Raw genomic sequence first — 18,869 nt, 5'->3', positions numbered from 1 at the left:
AATTTATTGTGAAACAAAAGGCAAAAAACTATTATGTACATAGTTTAGTCCTATTCAGTGTCTACTCGGCGCTTCTTGGCTTGTCTCTTGTATTCATTAAATGGAGCATCTCTTGTCACTGTCCAGCAATAGTCTGCAAGCATTGATGGGCTCCATTTGCCCTGATAGCGTTTCTCCATTGTTGCAATGTCCTGGTGAAATCACTCGCCGTGCTCGTCGCTCACTGCTCCGCAGTTCGGTGGAAAAAAATCTAGATGAGAGTGCAAAAAATATATCTTTAGTGACATGTTGCAACCAAGGCTTTTGTATGCCTTGAGGAGGTTTTCCACCAACAACCTGTAGTTGTCTGCCTTGTTGTTTCCGAGAAAATTTATTGCCACTAACTGGAAGGCTTTCCATGCCGTCTTTTCCTTGCCACGCAGTGCATGGTCAAATGCATCATCTCGAAGAAGTTCACGAATCTGAGGACCAACAAAGACACCTTCCTTTATCTTAGCTTCACTTAACCTTGGAAATTTTCCACGGAGGTACTTGAAAGCTGCTTGTGTTTTGTCAATGGCCTTGACAAAGTTCTTCATCAGACCCAGCTTGATGTGTAAGGGTGGTAACAAAATCTTCCTTGATTCAACAAGTGGTGGATGCTGAACACTTTTCCTCCCAGGCTCCAATGACTGTCGGAGTGACCAATCTTTCCTGATGTAGTGGGAATCTCTTGCACGACTATCCCATTCGCAGAGAAAACAGCAGTACTTTGTGTATCCAGTCTGCAGACCAAGCAAGAGAGCAACAACCTTCAAATCGCCACAAAGCTGCCACTGATGTTGGTCATAGTTTATGCACCTCAAAAGTTGTTTCATGTTGTCATAGGTTTCCTTCATATGGACTGCATGACCAACTGGAATTGATGGCAAAACATTGCCATTATGCAGTAAAACAGCTTTAAGACTCGTCTTCAATGAATCAATGAACAGTCTCCACTCATCTGGATCGTGAACGATGTTGAGGGCTGCCATCACACCATCGATGTTGTTGCAGGCTACAAGATCACCTTCCATGAAGAAGAATAGGACAAGATCCTTTTGACGGTCACGGAACATGGAAACCCTAACATCACCTGCCAGGAGATTCCACTGCTGTAGTCTGGAGCCCAACAGCTCTGCCTTACTCTTGGGTAGTTCCAAATCCCTGACAAGGTCATTCAGTTCACCTTGTGTTCAGAGGAGGAGGATGGGAGAAAATGTGGGTCCTGTGACACTGATGGTTCAGGACCAGAAGTTTCATCCTCTTCCTCTTCCTCATCTGACTCAAGTGAGAATGATTCTGGTGCATCAGGAACCGGCAGTCCTTCTCCGTGGGGACTGGGCGTATAGCTGATGGAATGTTTGGATAATGCACAGTCCACTTTTTCTTCTTTGACACACCTTTCCCAACTGGAGGCACCATGCAGAAGTAACAATTGCTGGTATGATCTGTTGGCTCTCTCCAAATCATTGGCACTGCAAAAGGCATAGATTTCCTTTTCCTGTTCAACCACTGGCGAAGATTTGTTGCACAAGTGTTGCAGCATCTGTGTGGGGCCCACCTCTTGTCCTGATCTCCAATTTTGCAGCCAAAATAAAGGTGATAGGCTTTCTTAACCATAGTGGTTATACTGCGCTTTTGTGATGCAAAAGTCACTTCACCACAAACATAGCAGAAGTTATCTGCACTTTTCACACAAGTACGAGGCATCTCTGCTCACATTGGCTAAACAGAAATGTGTCCCTTTGCAAAATCAAACACTGACAAATAAGAGAGCACGACACTGTATGATTTCTAGAGTTGATATAGGGCAATTTGTTCAGCAGAGTGAGTGATGTAAGCTTCGTTATGATTGCATCATCCATGACTTCTAGGAATAACATGATGCAATTCATATCATGTATGACGCAATACCAGCTTCAAATTGCATCATTCATTGTTTTGCCTAAAAAGCAAGTACTGTCCAAACCCAGTCATAGATTTATTCATAGATCCAGTCAAAGATGTATTTTAGTCATTTCTGGTTTAAATTGAGATCCCTTCCCTTTATAACTCACTTATCCTCCGCTATTCCCAAGTCAAGGGTCGTACATACTGACCCAATAGCATATCTTGAAAACTAGAGCCAATCAACAATTGTAAGCATCATTTTCGTTCTCAGTGACCCAGAATTAGTAAAGTTAGACTACATTTATTTCAGAAGCATTTTGGCTGTAGAGCAGTGTTATCTTAGGACTTGCTGAAAAGTTACTAGTCTCTTATATCAGAGGGGTAGCCGTGTTAGTCTGGATCTGTAAAAGCAGCTAAGAGTCTTGTGGCACCTTATAGACTAACAGACGTTTTGGAGCATGAGCTTTCGTGGGTGAATACCCAAGGGTATTCACCCACGAAAGCTCATGCTCCAAAACGTCTGTTAGTCTATAAGGTGCCACAAGACTCTTAGCTGCTTTTAGTCTCTTATAATATAGCGCTTTCTTAGGACCAAAGAAAATGCTCCATATGGCATAAATAAGTCACTTCCATTGTTCTGTGTTTTGCTTTTAGGCATCTTTAATTTTAGGCATCTCTGTTGGTGGACCAGAGATTTAAGATAACGTACAAGTACACTTTCTCAAAATCAGATTAAACAAACAAACAAAAAAAGTCTGACACATATGAGAGATTGTCCATCATGCATGAAACAGTGGAATCCACACCCTAGTTTTTCAGACAGTTTAATCTCAGAGAAGGATCTTTTGGTGTTAGTTAATGCTGAGGTATTTTCTGAAAACATGATATCCTTAAAGTTCTGGAAAAGTTGTTCCTTTGTTGCGCTAGATGCTGTCTGTATTTTGTTCCATGAGAATACTGAAATGCAAAAAATGAATACTTGGTAAGGTAATCTTGGCCTACCAATTCTTCACTCTTACCCATCAGAAGAACTTTAAATATTACAGGTTAATATCTAGTTATTAAACAATATACATTTGCCATTTAAAACTATTTATATAAAATGTACCAGAAAGCTTTCTCCTGTGGAGTGTTATTTGTATAGAGCTCTTAATAATTGGAAGAGCAGTAGAGCTTGTTATTTTTATACATTTGTTCATAAAAGTAATTCTAAAACCTGTCATGTAAGTGAACCTAAAGCTGGATAAGATGACTTGATGATCTTCCATATTTGAATTTGCTGGTGGATAACACCTTAAACAAGATACTTGAGAAGACTGATACTGAATTTTATGCCTATTATTTCCATAATAGTCCAGATTCCAAAGAATAATAGCTTTCAATATATTTAACTTAATAAATATGAAATATTAGAATAGAAACCAGGTGTTTTTGATGAGTGTGATAACATTGCAAAGAGCAGTGTGATACTTCGAACAATTGTGTTCTTTACGCTTGCCAAAGTGGGTTATCCTGAGAACAAGCCATAACTACTTTTTGCATTTTTAATTTCATATTTAAGAATGGAATGACAATGGTTTTACCTCTTGTCTCTGTTTTCACATGCTTCAACCAGGCAAATAACAGAAGATTATCTGCAAGAAAATGACCCATGTAAACTATCCCAAATCCAAACTCACTGTAGCTGTGTCAAAATCTTTCTCGTGGTCTGTCTTTTCATGTAGAATAACAAAAGATGCTTCCATCTATAGCTGAGCAAGTTTCAGGAAGCTAAAGGAGTGGTAGGTTTGCACAAAGGTACTGATTTTCTTGTCATGTTTCCTTGCTGGGGCAGTAGAAGATACAGCAGTCTTAAGGAAAGTGAGAGAAGGTGAAAGAGGAGCAACCGAGTTTCTTCCCCTCAAACTGCTCCAATTCCCTTTGAGGGAATGTGAGAAATAGCCTCCAGGAGGAAGCTGGGTAGCCTGGGATATGTAGGAAGAAACATCTGCTTCCAGCAGGGCAGATCTATACAGAGATTCCTTCCTAGTGGCCCTTCCATTGCAAGGCAGGAGAGAGGAGATGGAGCTTGTGAGTCTCCTCTGTCACTCATGACTTCTCCCTCCTGTCTGGCAAGGGTGAATTTCCTGTTTTGGGGGAGAAGACATGATTGCAGGCCCATCTCGCCTCCCTTTCTCCCTTGGCAGATCAACGCAGTGGGAAGAGGAGTGCCCAGGGCTGGGTCCACAGTAACCCCTGTTGAGCTATCCTGCACTTGCCCCCCATCAGCCACCTTGCCCACCTTTTTGGAAGATGTCTCTTTCCTGACCTACCTCCAGGCTGCCCAGGTTCCTGTTAAGAGGAGAGTTCTTCCCAGTGGGCATTTCTCTCCTGACTCTCAGCATGCTCCTGTTCTTGGGGAGTGGGAGCGAGGAAGTGACTTGGGTGCTGCTTCTCCATCCCTCCCTCCAACTTTGGAGGGAGGGGTGTGTGTGTGTGTTTGGAGGGTTGTATTTCTCCTCAACCTTCCTCAATACTGCTGCAGTTTCTCTGGGGATGGGATGGCACAAAGCCTCCTTTATTCTTCTCCTCCTCTGTCTGGTGATCTCAAGGCTGCTGTAGCCTCTTCATGCAGCTTCTGCTACCTCAGCCCCCTGATGATGATGTCAGAGTGCACCCTGGGAGAGGGGCAGGGATTCCTGGGTGGGAAAAGGAAGAAAAAACACATTCATACATTTCCCAGGACTGGCCATTTATTCACCATGTCCATCATTTACGAAAAGTGAGGGGTAGTAAAAACATGACCACAGCCACATTTAAAGGACACTAAGGGTCAAATCTTGTCCTGGTAGCTTCATGGTCACAATTCCCATTATTTATATGGACCCTAGACTGTGAGCTACTGGAACAGTGCTATTATTTTGCAATAAATATTTTCACAATGAATAACAGTAATATGTGCTTCTGAGGCTGGATTTAAGCTGTGTTTGTCACAAAAACTATATATCTGAACACAGTAACTGATCTTACATTTCCTTGATATGTAGTAAAACTTTTATAGGTCTATTCTCCAGACTGTAACCCGTCTCCTGGGAGTGACCCCTCCAGTGTGCTGGGCCCCAAGTACCCACACAGTTCCACAGAGGTCTGTCCAAGTCCTCCAATACTAGGCTGTCTCCCCCAGTGATCCCTGTCTCAATTTGTGCCTCCCTACAGGAAATCCAGCCAAGCCAGATTCCTGTAGGAAGCTTGTACTGTGACCATTCAGGGTGCAATGGTCCCAGTGAGTGTTTACAGTGACACAGGCAGCTTTCTCAAACAAGGTAACCATTTATTAGTCACTTGGCACACAAAATCTGAAAGTTTGTAGGTTAGCATAGACAAATGAAGGTTAAAGCATAGTCCGTTCTGGGTAGCCAAAAGCCCCGACCAAGCTGTCGTGAACCCCATGTTCAGGCTCTGTCTCTCTTTTTGTGTGCTCCTTTAGTCAATTTCGAGTTGAGAGAGCCCAGACTCTGTCCAGAAGCCAACTCTTTATCCCCCTACCTCAAACCTTCTAATCCTTTGTTCTCAAGATAGGAGTCTTTGTTCATCCCTGCTGGTGAGAGGTGGGGAAATCCATCTCCCTCTAGATTGTTGGTTTCTAGGTGGCAATGTCCTGGTGAATGGGTTTTGTATTGTCTTCTGGGATTTTCCATTGATATGGGGTTGGCCTTGGCCAGTCCTTTGTAATGACCCAATTAGACTCAAATAACTAGGCGAGAGACACCCCCTCCCCCCCAGTCTCTTAGCCTGCCCAAAGGGCAAACTTAGTTCTTTTTCTCCACTGGGTAGTCATGCAAGATATAGGGGAAACTAAGGCACACATAGGATTAATAAAAATATTACAGAAAATTCCCACATGATCACAGCACCAAAAAACAATTCTCTGCATGTAGTAAAAATACCGCCTCCAAAATAAGATTGGAAATCTACGATTTTCAGTCTTCATTTTTCTTCATGTGTTGTTTATTATTTTGCAAATGCAAAATTAAAATCAGTGCTATGAGGGATAAGTAAGTACTTAGCATTTATTCAAATTTTAATCAATGTAATATACAGGGACAAAATTAGCTTTAGTTTTCGCCTGAGAAAGGAGGAGAGTTTCATTTTATACCAGTCACCGGAAGTTTTATACTGTATTAGAAAATTCATAAATCATTTTAAAATGGGGTGATAATAATGTTTGCTCTCTTGACATGGGAAATTATTCTAATTTGTCATTTATTATTTGTATTGTGATTACACCCAAAGGCCTTAATCAGTCTGGGGCCCCTTTGTGTTATGTGCTGTATGATTGAACAGGTAATTTCTGTCCTGAAATGTTTGTAGTCAAGTTTAAGGCAGGATGTTAAATTGTTCTTAATCATTGTTGATATTTATCTCATAAAATAAACTCTTAAATCTGCCCTAGCACCCTACCCAGCCATGTACCGTTTTGCAGTAGGTCTTGAGGAGGGATTCAAAGGAGAGGAGAGAGTAGTGGTTTTACAAACCGGTTCACAGAGGGCACTTCATGTGTCAGGGAAACCTGAAAGAAAATGTGGAGACACTTATGAGAGAAACCACACAAATAGTAGGTTGATTGTGGCATCACTGGCAAAGCAGAAGGAGTGGGAGGATGACTCAATAAGAGAGAAGAGCAGATAGTTGGAAGGGACTGAATTGTGAAGGGCCTTAAAGGGTAGGGCTAAAAAACTGAATTTAATGAAGAGAAAAAGTGGGAGATAATGGAGGGATTCAAGGAGTGGGTGACATGGTGAGGATAACGGGAGGAAAATACACACTTTACATGGACTGGAGGAGGAGGATATGAGTGTCCCAAGAGGCAGAAGTTGCAACAGTCAAGGTAGGAGAGTTTTAATTGTGAAATTACCTGGTATTTTCACTCATAAGAGTTGTTTCAAAAGCAGTTGAAGCAGCAGCTTTAATCCTCCAAAGGATTTCAAAGTTTTAAGTACTGTTTCGGCAGTATTCATTGTGACAATATCATCTGCCAGGATGGTTATATCTCTTTTTATGGATATCAGTATTCAATGAATGGCTTCTAGCTTTCTGCCTAAATTAATCCATATTGAGCAGAAAGACTCTTGTTTGTTGGGATCCATCTTTTGATAAGAGGTTCTGTTACTTGAAATAGTGCAAGAGCATTAAGGTTGGACTGACTTCCCACTTGTTTTTGATGGCTCAAAGAAGAGACAGAAGCTGTGCAAGACAAAATATGAGATTAAACAGTCCAGGATTATTTAGCTTTGAAAAAGAAGAGTACAAAGAGACATAATAGGAGGTAAAAATCACTAATTTAGACAAGATTAGGTAGGCAGATGGATTCAGCCACGCTGTTGCCCCTTTGGAGTGGAGGTTGCAAGAGAGGTAGGACTGCTGCAACAGCAAGACTGCAGCCAAAGGTGCAGAGCTGCTCTGCTCTTGATACGAGGCTTGCAGTAGAATTCCTTCTCCTCTCTAGCCTGTGTCATTCCTGGCTACCCAAGCTTCATGCAGGGGGACAGGATTTAGCCCTACATGACTCCAGTCCAGTTTCTGTCTATTTTAGGTTGTTTTATATCCCCAGTGGATTTACTACCACTAGCTTCATGCCAGGTGGAATACTGTACAGAAACTTTCTCATATTCTACAATAAGATAAAGAGAAATGTTTAATATTCACATAATTTCTTGGTTCAACAGTGCTCTGAATTTTCCTTACTTATGATGATTTTAAGTTAGACCCTGAGTGTTATTCTAACTTAGTTTTTTCTGTTCAAGAAGTTTTAGGAAATGTAGACAAACCAAATTGTTACTAATTGATCTGATTTCAAGGGCTGTGCGTAATGCCTATAATCATACTTTGCATTGTGCTTCTCTACAGCAAACAGACCATTCTGTTTATAGACTAGAGATAATTTTTTAAATCTTACTCAGGGGTTCCCTGAAGAATGTAGAAGGAAAGCCAAATGGAACAATCAGTTGAGCATAATTCCTATACTGACTAAAACTATAATCCTCCGTTCATAGAATATTTAGCTCTCATATTTATTATCTTGATTAGTACCCTCATCCAACTCGGAGTTCATTCTGTTACTAGTTTGATAGTTGGTGTTTGGATGAAGCTAAAGGATAAATTAATTTAAGTAAGTACTCAATCTGGCCTTTATATTTCAGAGTACCCTATCCCGTAGTCTATACAGAGGAAATACTTATTGAGCATGGGGCTAGGGGAAGGTGAAGGGTTGCTTGTGGAACCATGCAGGATATGGGACCTTTGTACGCTAACCAAGTGCATAGTCTTGCTGCCAGCATTCAAGGATAAAGTAGGAGAAGCTGAAAATAGGAACTGCATGTAACCAGGACAGGGCATCGTCTAGGGGTGTAAGACCTGAAGAAGGAAAACAGCTAAACAATGAGGATGGGTGGGAGGATGGGTGGAAAGAGTACCATATTTCCCTCTAACTGCAACCCCTTTTTAAATTCAAGGGAATAATGTTTAGTTCAAATACTAATATGAATGTGTACATATGCTCTGAAAGGATCCTCTGTTTGACAAAGTGAGGAAGCTCTTTGTTGAAGAGGTGAGTCTTATGAATGTGGGAGAGGGTCACTTTGAGAAGGTCTTGGTTAAGTACGGTCCTTGAGAAAGAAAAAGATGCATATTCTGTGCAGTGGTGCTGAGGATATACAGAAAATGGAATATGAATTCCCCATTCAAAACCTTTGTAACCAAAAAGCCCTTCGTATTAGCTTAGCTACATGTACCTAATATTTGTGCTACAATACTACACAGATAGTGGCTGTAGATAGTGTAGGGAGAAATGAAGAGTGAAAGAATGGCTAAGTTTCAGGGAGAATGATATAGTAGTGGAAATTGTGAGGCTCAGGGAGTAGGGTTTGATTTTGTTATTTTAGATGTAGGGTTAGTAGGAATAAGAGGGAAGAGAAGGATCTTGAGATGGGCTTTGAAGAGTAATAATTAATTTGGCACAGAATTACTATTCCAGATGGATGGGCAGGATATTAGTTCAGTGAATGTAAAAGAGCAGAGATTTTTCTAGGCCTCTGCATGTTCAGCATTCAGTAGAGAGGATTTTCTGTTCTCTCCGATAATTTAGAAATACATCAGACTTTTGACCCTGGGCTGGATTAGCACCCCCCTCCCCACAAGCTTGAGCTTCTCTGCTTCCAAATGGAGCAATCGTCAGGACTCAGTTTTCTGTAGAGCAACCCTTTTTCCCTCCTTAAAAATCCTACCAAAAACTTGTTTGTTTTTCTACAGGTTGGCTCTTGAGCCTACCTAGCTCTTGCAGAAAAAAATTACCTCTGGGGCTTAACACAGGGAGTTATACAGACTATTTTCAAACCTATTTCTCTGCTCTGGACCTAGTTCCTGCCCTCCATTCTCATATCCCCTACTGTCCATCCAGCATCTCAAACTACTTTGTCACTTTCAAGCTCAGCATGGCCCCAAACGAGTCAAAAATGTTTCTTCCCAAACCCTACTTCATATTTCTATTATGCTAGATAGCACCATCCTCGAAATCTAGGGCTCATCTTAAATTCCTCCTCCTTTTCCACACACATCCAGGCTGTGACTAAGTTCTTCCTCCATATCATAACTATGAAATATACCCCTTTCCTTCTGTACCAGATCAGTTGTCCACACTTCAATCCCCTGCTGCTTCAACTACTGGAATACCCTTGCACCCAGGTCTTTATGGTGCCAAGCTCACCCTCTCCAGTCCATCCAATAAACTGCTGCCCTGATGATCTTTCTCACAAATAATTTTGTCCTTCTCGCGCTACTTCTTGGAATCACTTCACTTGCTCTTCATTGTGCTGTGCATCAAGTTTTAATGTCAGAGAATTCAACGCCGGAAGGGACCACCAGATCATCCAATCTGACCTCCTGTATGTCCCAGGCCATTAACTACCACCCAGCCACCTCTATACTGACACCAGCAACCAGAATTAAATCAAAGTATTACATCCCTCAGGAGGCTAAATTGTTGTGTGTCACAGGTAGAGAACAGGAGGGACTGAGGAGCACCAATGCTCGAAGCCTTGGCAATGACAGGGAATTGATTAAATTAGAGAGTCCCAGATGACCCTAGCAACTTCTTGTCCTTCTTTTTAAAACTCTGAATTTCTCAGCTCCTGCCTACATCTCAGACCTGATCTCCATCATGCTTTATATTGAGTTATAATTTATGTGGACTATAAATCATTCTTCATATTAGTTTTTTAAAATTTGGTGGATTATTTATTTTTTTGGGTTGGAGAGGGGAGGATGGATGATGGAGTATATATTTATATATAGACCTACTCACTGAATTTGGTTGTCCAGACAAATTTATTAACATCATTCAACAATTCCATGAACAAATGGCTGGAATAGTGAGCATTGATAGCACTCTAGCAGACCCGTTTCCAGTCATGAAGAGGGTGAAGCAAGGATGTGTGCTCTTTCTTAGCCTTTTTGGTCTATTCTTTGCTGCAACGCTGGAGGAAGCTCTTTTGTGGGTTTTCAGATGGACTCTTTATACCCTTCCACACTGGTAAGCTCTTCAATCTTTCCCGTCTGCGTGCAAACACCAAGGTGATAGAGACATTGATTCAGGAACTGCTCTATGCTGATGATTGTGCCTTGATGGCGCACTCTCAAGCAGCACTAAAAGATCTTACAAACAGCTCTGCTGTGGTGGCTTGTCAGTTTGGCCTAACAATCAGCTGAAAGAAAACTGAGGTTACGTACTAGCCCGCTCCTCAACAACCTTACCATGACCTGTCAATCAAACTTGGAAGGTACCACACTCCAAGTTGTCGAACAATTTACTTATCTCAGCAGCATGTTGAACAATGAAGCTACAAACGACTATGAAAGAAAGAGAGCCAGCAAATTAAGAAAGCCAGCACTGCACACAGTCATCTCTATCACCATTTCTGGAGCAACAAGGAGTCTGTCTACAGACAAAAAGCAAAGTCCATAATGCTGTTGTCTTCACAACATTGCTCTCCAGGTACAAAGCATGTACCTATTCTCAGTAGCACATTAAAAATCTTGACTGTTTCCATTTGCAACAGCTATGATGATTGTTGGGTACCACAGGACTGGGTTTCCCACACAGAAGTCCTGGTGAAATCTGGTTTGGTTAGCTAAAGGCTCATTTGATCTGCACCAGTTGAGATGGACTGGCCATGTGATTTGTATGCCTGAGACAAGAATTCCTTGTGATATGGGAAATGTAACTTGTTTCACTTTTATTACTAATTTCCCCTCATATTTATGATCGATGGGCATGTGTTATGTATATACTTTTTGTGTGTCTATACATAAGTTGCACATTATACACACAGAACTAAAGTTTACTGTGTAAATATGGCGTGTGAACAGCTGGAAGCCTAGAGCCAGGCATGGAAACAATGTGCGGCTCACTCAACACAACTAGGCAAATGGCTCTGTGGCCTATGGGTTTGTTACAGGATGATAATCACATAATAGTTAAAGATTCAACAGCATTTCTATTTAAAGCTAAATGTTCAGATCTCTCTAAAATTCACATTGCTAGTCAGATATGCTTGATAAAATGGTATGCCACTTCAGAGCCTGGAGAAAGGTTAAGGTTCCAGGATTGAGTCCCAAGATTTTAGATGGCAGATAAAATTCATATTGGACAGGCAAAGTATCAGTGTCAGGATGGTCTCCAGAAGCTGAATCTACTTCCAGAAGTAGGTGTCCTGTTCTATTCGTAATCAAAATATGACTCCCAAAAGAAAAAAACAAAACAAACAAAAAAATCTCTCACACCCCGAGTAATAAAGTAGGGTGAAGACTGAAGGAAAAGGGATGAAATAATTTTTTGTTTTATAAGGACCCATTTAGTGCATGTATTTTAAAAGAGCTATAAAGTAAATCGCTGTTTGGTATTTTTAGCACAGTAAAAATTCAGTTCCACTAATATATAGCTTCTCATTTGGTATATGGATTTGAACTGTGTTGTCTTCTTGTTTATTATAAACAAAAGAAATTACAACATCTTCAAGATGATCACTATTGGAAACATATAAAGAAGAAAAATCTAGATTTCTCCAACCAGTGTCATTTAATATGTTATATCAAATACATTTTCTTTTAGAATTTTTATAATTTACATAGAAAGTTCTTGATTATTGTTCTGTACTACAGAGACGTAACAGTATTCTGTAGGGGCAGGAACAACTGCATGAAGAGCTTTAAACTTTCTATTTGGGAACAATTGAGCTTGTATCTTATACCTATCTATTCCTTTTTCTTCTTTCATTGTTTTTCCTTTCTAAAATATTTTTACTAACACATTTTCATGATACAGGGTCTTTGTTTTGAAGAGTTTGTTCCTCTTGCTTATTCCCCACTCTAAGTTACAATTTCATGTCTGTGACAGCAAAATTTTAGAATTCCCCTTAAATTTTTTTAGGCTCTCAGGTACAGCTAAATACAGTGTTGCCAAATCTTGGAATTTCATTGCAAGCTTTGGGATGGTGTTTTTTCCTTAAGCCCTGGATCCTGGAGTCAGATGAGTTAATGAGCATCTCAGCTTACTTTTATCTGTCAATGGAAGTTTCTAGCCCTTGTGGTTGTGGACAAAAGCTTGAAAATGTGATCCAAGTGAATCCTAAGGGCTCAAACTGCAAGGCATATGGAAAAAAACAACAACAATTTTTTTTTAATTATTTTTAAATCTCATGGGTTTTTTTGTGGTCTGAATCATGATTTATGAATGCTAAGGGAAGACAGCTGTAAATATGGAGTGGCAACTATAGGCGGTGCATGACTCTTGCATTTGGGGAGGCTGGGCCAGAGCACTTGAAGCTCCCTGGAAGTGGGGGGAGCACTGGTGCCCAGACTGTGGCCCTACCGCCCGATTTACCCCTGCTTGGCCTCCTCCCCCCGAGGCCCTGCCTGCACTTGGCCTCTTCCCCCAAGGTCCTGCCCTCACTCTGCCTCTTTCTGCCCCCACTCTGCCCCCTTCCTCGAGGCCTCCTTTGCCCTCCCACTGCTCACTCCTCTCCTCCCATGAGGCCCTCCCTGCCCACTCCTCTCCACCCCCTCCTGCAAACTAACAGTTCCCTAGTGCACTTTGATCTCCTGTTTCAAAATGAGGTAGATCACAGCACACTAGCTGTTAGTGTGCACTAGCAGCGTCCATAGAATCGTAGGACTAGAAGGGACCTCGAGAAGTCATCTAGTCAAGTCCCCTGCATTCATGGCAGGGTTAAGTATTATCTAGACCATCCCTGACAGGTGTTTGTCTAACCTGTTCTTAAAAATCATCAATGATGGAGATTCCACAACCTCCCTAGGCAATTTATTCCAGTGCTTAACTACCCTGACGGTTACGAAGTTTTTCCTAATGTCCAACCTAAACCTCCCTTGCTGCAATTTAAGCCCATTGCTTCTTGGCCTATCCTAAGAGGTCCAGGAGAACAATTTTTGTCCGTCCTCCTTGTAACAACCTTTTGTGTACTTGAAAGCTATTGGGTCCCCCATTAATCTTCTCTTCTCCAGACTAAACAAACCCAATCTTTTCAGTCTTCCCTCGTGTTTTCTAGACCTTGAATCATTTTTGTTGCTCTTCTCTGAACTTTCTCCAATTTGTCCACATCTTTCCTGAAATGTGACACCCAGAACTGGACGCAATACTCCAGTTGAAGCCTAATCAGTTCCTGCTAATACATCCCAGAATGATGTTTGCGTTTTTTTGGTTGTTTTTTTTGCAACAGTGTCACACTGATTCATATTTAGCTTGTGATATCCACTATGACCCCCAGATCCTTTTCTGCAGTATTCCTTCCTAGACAGTCATTTCCCATTTTGTATATGTGCAGCTGATTGTTCCTTCCTAAGTGGAGTACTTTGCATTTTTCCTTATTGAATTTCATCCTGTTTACTTCAGACCATTTGTCCAGTTTGTTCAGATCATTTTGTATTTTAATCCTGTCCTCCAAAGCATCTGTAACCTGTCCCGGCTTGGTATTGTTTGCAAACTTTTTAAGTGTGTTCTCTATGCCATTATCCAAATTATTGATGAAGATATTGAATAGAATCGGACCCAGAACTGATACCTGTGGGACCCCACTTGATATGCCCTTCCAGCTTGACTGTGAACCACTGAGAATTACTCTTTGGGAATGGGTTTCCAACCATACAGATCATAAGGGTGCAGCAAGCTAGTACAGGGTAGATTTACATCCCCGCTTGCTGCAAACTAAATGTTCATGTAGACAAGCCCTAAGTTTGGATCTAGACTGTGCAGCAGACCCCAAACCTGAAACTGTGAGCATGTCTAGAGAGAGCGAATTGGATAAAATTTTCAAAAGTGACTAAGAAGCCTAAATCCCCTTAACTTGAATGAGACTTAGGGCCCTAAGTGCTTTTCATTTTGGAAAATGGAATTTAGGCTCCTCAGTCACTTTTTGAAAATTTTTACCCTCTTTTTATCCTAAAGCTGTCTTGTTGGTTGAGATTGATGTGCAACAGATGGAAAAGCAGTGGGAATTATTTTTCTTGTAATATGGAATGAAACTCAACACAAGATGATAAATTAATTTGAATTTCCTGGCCAGGAAGAGTGAATGAGAAGTGAACTGGTTAAGATGTACATGACATCAGCCATGAAAGAAATACACCAATAAAATATATTTTATTGCTCAGGTTTATCCAGCAGAGAACCACTAATGTGTTGTGGATTTTCTGCTAAAACTATTACTTAGGTCTGATTGCCAAAAAATAAGTACAGTACAGTATCTCTTACTCTAAGAATGTTAACTTTCCGTGGCTGAGACAATAGTTGAATTACGCTGATTAGCTCTAAGAGGAGCAATACTATGCCTGGCACAAATGCTGTTTCAGTAATGGCAAGTCTGTTATAGAGGCTCTTAGCTCGCAGCCCCTCTTATTGCAGAGAGTTAATCTTGACACTTTCTGGCTAATAGATATTTTAGCATTTTGTTTATTAGTCATACAACAGTTTGTATATTGCTCATATAATAATGGCTTGTGAGCCTCCTTAAAAGTCATTGGCAGTTATTTTTGTTAAATTAAGCTCAGTATCTGCTATGGGAAATTCCTTATTTCATATCTTAATAAACCAATACTAACAAACTCAATTAGATTTTTAATGAAACATTTGAAAGAGTGCTGATATGTTGAACATTGTATATAAAACAGTATATACTTTACTTGCTATATATACACTATACTTGCTTTAAAGACCTTATGGGGGGATTCAGGTGGAACTGTTTTTTTTCATTCTTAGATTTTCATATAAAAATTTAACTGTACAATGCTAAAATACGGTATAGGATGGTTTCATTTCCAGCAATGAAAACCCCAAAGTAGGAACTTGGAATAATGACACTTTTTATAAAATAGCCAAGTATGAAACGTTTTTATATCAAAGTCGATCCACCAGTGATTGTTCATTGATTAGAAAGCTACAGGACTATAAAGAGCTCAAAAGTTTCATTTTATAGTATTTGACTCAAGATGTATCTAAACAAGTATTCATCTTAATTTCCCTTGTATTTTTCTATAAAGAGTATGTTCCAAGGGAAACTGTAAATGACACATGGCAGCTTTGAGACTGAGACCCCCCTTGCAAACATCCTGACCCTCTTCTAAACATCATGAAAATTCCTCCTACTTTCTCCACGCTTCATCATGTCCATTTGCTCCCCCATAAGCCTCAGCATCGCATCCTGCCTCCGCACTTCGCACTTACTCAATTCTTTCCTGGCCTCTGCCACTGAATGCCTTCATGCATTGAGCTGTGCCCTATCAGTGTGGGAGGACTGCATCAGCTCAGAAAACATGTCATTGCGAGTGTGTTTTTTTTCGCCTTCTAATCTGCGATAACCGCAGAGACGGAGATGATAGGGGGAGCGTAGAAACATTTGCACCTTAGGGGGAGATAAAAAGGGAAAATAAAATTGGGTTGGCTTCTTACACCTCCATAACATGTGGGAATGTTTTCAAACTGCAGCGCCCCCCTTTCCCAGAGCAAGCAATGGGTTGGGTTTCACATTTAAAAGGAGTGACTGCAGTATTCAGGTAGATGTGCAGCACACACCTACCCCCACTCCTCCGCTTGTCTCTTCTCCGGGATGATCCCTTTTAGCCAAGCACAAACAGCCCAGCATGAACGGGGTCCTTTTACTGTTCCCTTACAAAAATTCCCCTATTTCAACCAGGTGACCATGAACACTATTGCTTTTAAACCCTGTACTGTAGTTACAAATGTGCACTCATCAGAGGTGCCTTCTCCGGCTTCAGGGTTGGGGATCCTGCTTTAGGAGCGTATTGGCTTCAGGGTGATGAAATGTTCCTGGCCGCCAGGGAGAACGGATTCACTGCTTGCCTGCTGTGCATTCTCCTCCTGCTCCTCTTCCTTATCCGCAAAATCCTCCTCCGTGAGACTCCCCACTTGCAGGTGTCCATGGACAGTGGTGGGATAGTGATAGGGTCCCCCCCTAGAATGGCATGCAGCTGTTCACAGAAGCGGCATGTGTGGAGCTCTGACCCAGAGCGACTGTTTGCCTCCTTTGTCTTTTGGTAGGCTTGTCTGAGCTCCTTAACTTTCACGCGACACTGCTGTGTGTCCCTGGTGTAGCCTCTGTCCAACATACCCTGTGAGATTTTGGCAAATTTTTGGGATTCTGGGTCTGCATGGTCACCTGTGCTGCTGAGCTTGCCACGCTGACCAAACAGGAAATAAAATTCAAAAGTTCCCAGGGCTTTTCCTGTGTACCTGGCTAGTGCATCGGAATTCAAAGTGCTGTCCAGAGCGGTTACAATGGAGCACTCTGGGATAGCTTCTGGAGGCCAATACTGTCGATTTGCATCCGTACTACCCCAGCAAGGTCGATTTTAGCGCTACTCCCCTCGCTGGGGAGGAGTACAGAAGTCGATTTTCAGAGCCCTTTAGGTTGACGGAATGGGGTTGGTTGTGTGGACGCAGTCATTTTTAAATCAACCTAACGTGGCTAATTTGGACCTAACCCCATAGTGTAGACCAGGGCTAAGTCTGCCAAAGGCTTCTTGTATGAGTTTAAGTAAAACTCTTTCAGTGCTTATCTTCCTCTCAGGGATGTTGTGAGATTAATTCATTATAGGTTTTTAACAGAGAGATCTTTAGAAGTTCTGGCTTTAAAACTAGGGTTGCCAGGTGTCCGGTTTTCGACTGGAATGCCCGGTCAAAAAGGGACCATGGCAGCTCTGGTTAGCACTGCTGACTGGGCCACTAAAAGTCCAGTTGGCGGTGCAGCAGGGGCTCAGGGCTAAGGCAGGTTCCCTGCCTGCGTTAGCTCCGCGTGGCTCCCAGAAGCGGCCACCACATCCTAGAATATAAGGGTTGGAAGAGACCTCAGGACATCTGTTCTAAATAGTCCTGTTATTCCATGCATGTATCTGTAATAGCCCGAAATTCTGAGCTGCTTTTCCGATTCTATTAGTCAGCTCAGTCTTGTTTTCCATTATTGAGAGAGCAAGGAAGATAGTTCTTTTTGCATTCAGAAAAGGTAGATCCCAGCCATGTTGGTTGGTAACATGGGGAGATTGCTTTAGAGCAGAAACTATAGACAAGAATTTAGGCAGCTAGATCAGAGGTGGGAAATGGCCCTGAGGACCACATTGGGGAATAGAAATTGTATGGTGGGCCATGAATGCTCACAAAATTGGGGTTGGGGTGCAGGAGGGGGTGAGAGTGCAGGATGGGTATGCAGGCTCTGGGGTGGGGCTGGGGATGAGGAGTTTGAGGTGTAGGAGGGTGCTCTGGTTGGGACCGAGGGGTTCAGAGGGGGATCATGGCTGGGGCAGGGGTGCTGGAAAGGGTACAGGTTCCAGCTGGGCATGCGGGATCTGGGGTGGGGCTGGGGATGAGAGGTTTGGGGCGCAGGAGAGCGCTCCATACTGGGATTGAGGGGTTTGGAGAGCGGGGGGGGGGAGAAATAAGGGCTGCGGCAGGGGGTTGGGGCATGGGGAGAGGCTCAGGGGTGCAGGCTCTGAGCAGCACTTACCTCAAGTGGTGCCCAGAAGCGGTGGCATGTCCCTTCTCCGGCTCCTAGGTGTGGAGTGGCCCCTGACCCTTGGAGTGGGGCCAGGCTGCGGCTTCCGGGAGCCGCGTGGTGTGGCCGGCGCCCCGGCTGGAGCGCCAAAGCGGGGCTGAGCTGCATGATGCGGCCCCCGCCCCAGCGTCCCAGCTGGAGCGCCAGAGTGGGGCTGAGTCGCGTGGTGTGCCTGGCGCCCCGGCTGCAGTGCCGAAGCGGGGCTGAGCTGCATGGTGCGGCCCCCGACCCGGCTCCCTGATGGGAGCATCGGAGCAGGGCCAACCAGTGTGGTGCAGCCCCCAACCCGCCTCCTCAGTGGGAGCTCGCGAGCTGGCTTAAAATGGCTCGTGGGCCATAGTTTGCCCACCTCTGAGCTAGAGTCTAAATTTAACTTTAAGAAGCATGTTGTACTTCTTATTTTATGTGTACCCATTTCTGTTTCTATTATCCTTACTTGATATCTCTTACATTTTTATCTTTGATAATAAACTCATGATTATTTTCACTATATCTCAGGGCAGTGATGTCACAAAGGACCTGATCCCAAGTTCTACCAATCAAGCTGTGTGTATACTGTTCCCTTGGGGACAGCTAACCTGGTAATTTCTGAGGATGGCTGATGACAGGGGCTGGATATTACAGGGGTACTCTTTCAGTGGGGCTCAGCGGCTGGGGTATACTATTGTTACCTGTAGTAGGGGCTGGCAGAGCTGTGAGGAGATCATTTGAGTAGCTTAAAACACTGGGGGTGCCTGGGAGTGGACATGCAGTTAAGCACAAGCACAAGCATGTCTCTCTCTTGCTGAGGGAGGAGGCTATCAAGGTGACTCAGTCCTGGGCAACCTAAGAAACTATCACACCCTCCCC

The 18,869-nt window shown here is 42.6% G+C and overlaps 1 protein-coding gene and 1 long non-coding RNA gene across 5 annotated transcripts in view; one reads left to right on the top strand and one right to left on the bottom strand.

Moving 5' to 3' along the window:
- The window catches only part of SMYD3 (SET and MYND domain containing 3), a 642,972-nt gene that overhangs the window by 33,803 nt on the left and 590,300 nt on the right, over positions 1-18,869 (top strand). The gene's annotated exons all lie outside the window — the stretch shown is intronic.
- LOC123366165 lies at positions 2,754-18,501 on the bottom strand. 3 transcript variants are annotated; one of them, XR_006577951.1, is made up of 5 exons: positions 17,973-18,501; positions 6,364-6,460; positions 4,224-4,589; positions 3,495-3,545; positions 2,754-2,868 (listed from the first exon to the last, which is right to left on the bottom strand). It is a non-coding gene; the product is annotated as an uncharacterized LOC123366165 (long non-coding RNA). The 3 variants fall into 3 exon arrangements; XR_006577950.1 differs by lacking the exon at positions 17,973-18,501 and adding an exon at positions 6,806-7,128; XR_006577949.1 differs by lacking the exon at positions 6,364-6,460.

Source organism: Mauremys mutica, chromosome 3 (genome assembly GCF_020497125.1).
Source record: "Mauremys mutica isolate MM-2020 ecotype Southern chromosome 3, ASM2049712v1, whole genome shotgun sequence".
NCBI lineage: Eukaryota > Metazoa > Chordata > Testudines > Geoemydidae > Mauremys > Mauremys mutica.
Note: the sequence above shows the minus strand (reverse complement) of the source record. Positions and strands in the feature narration are given on the sequence as shown.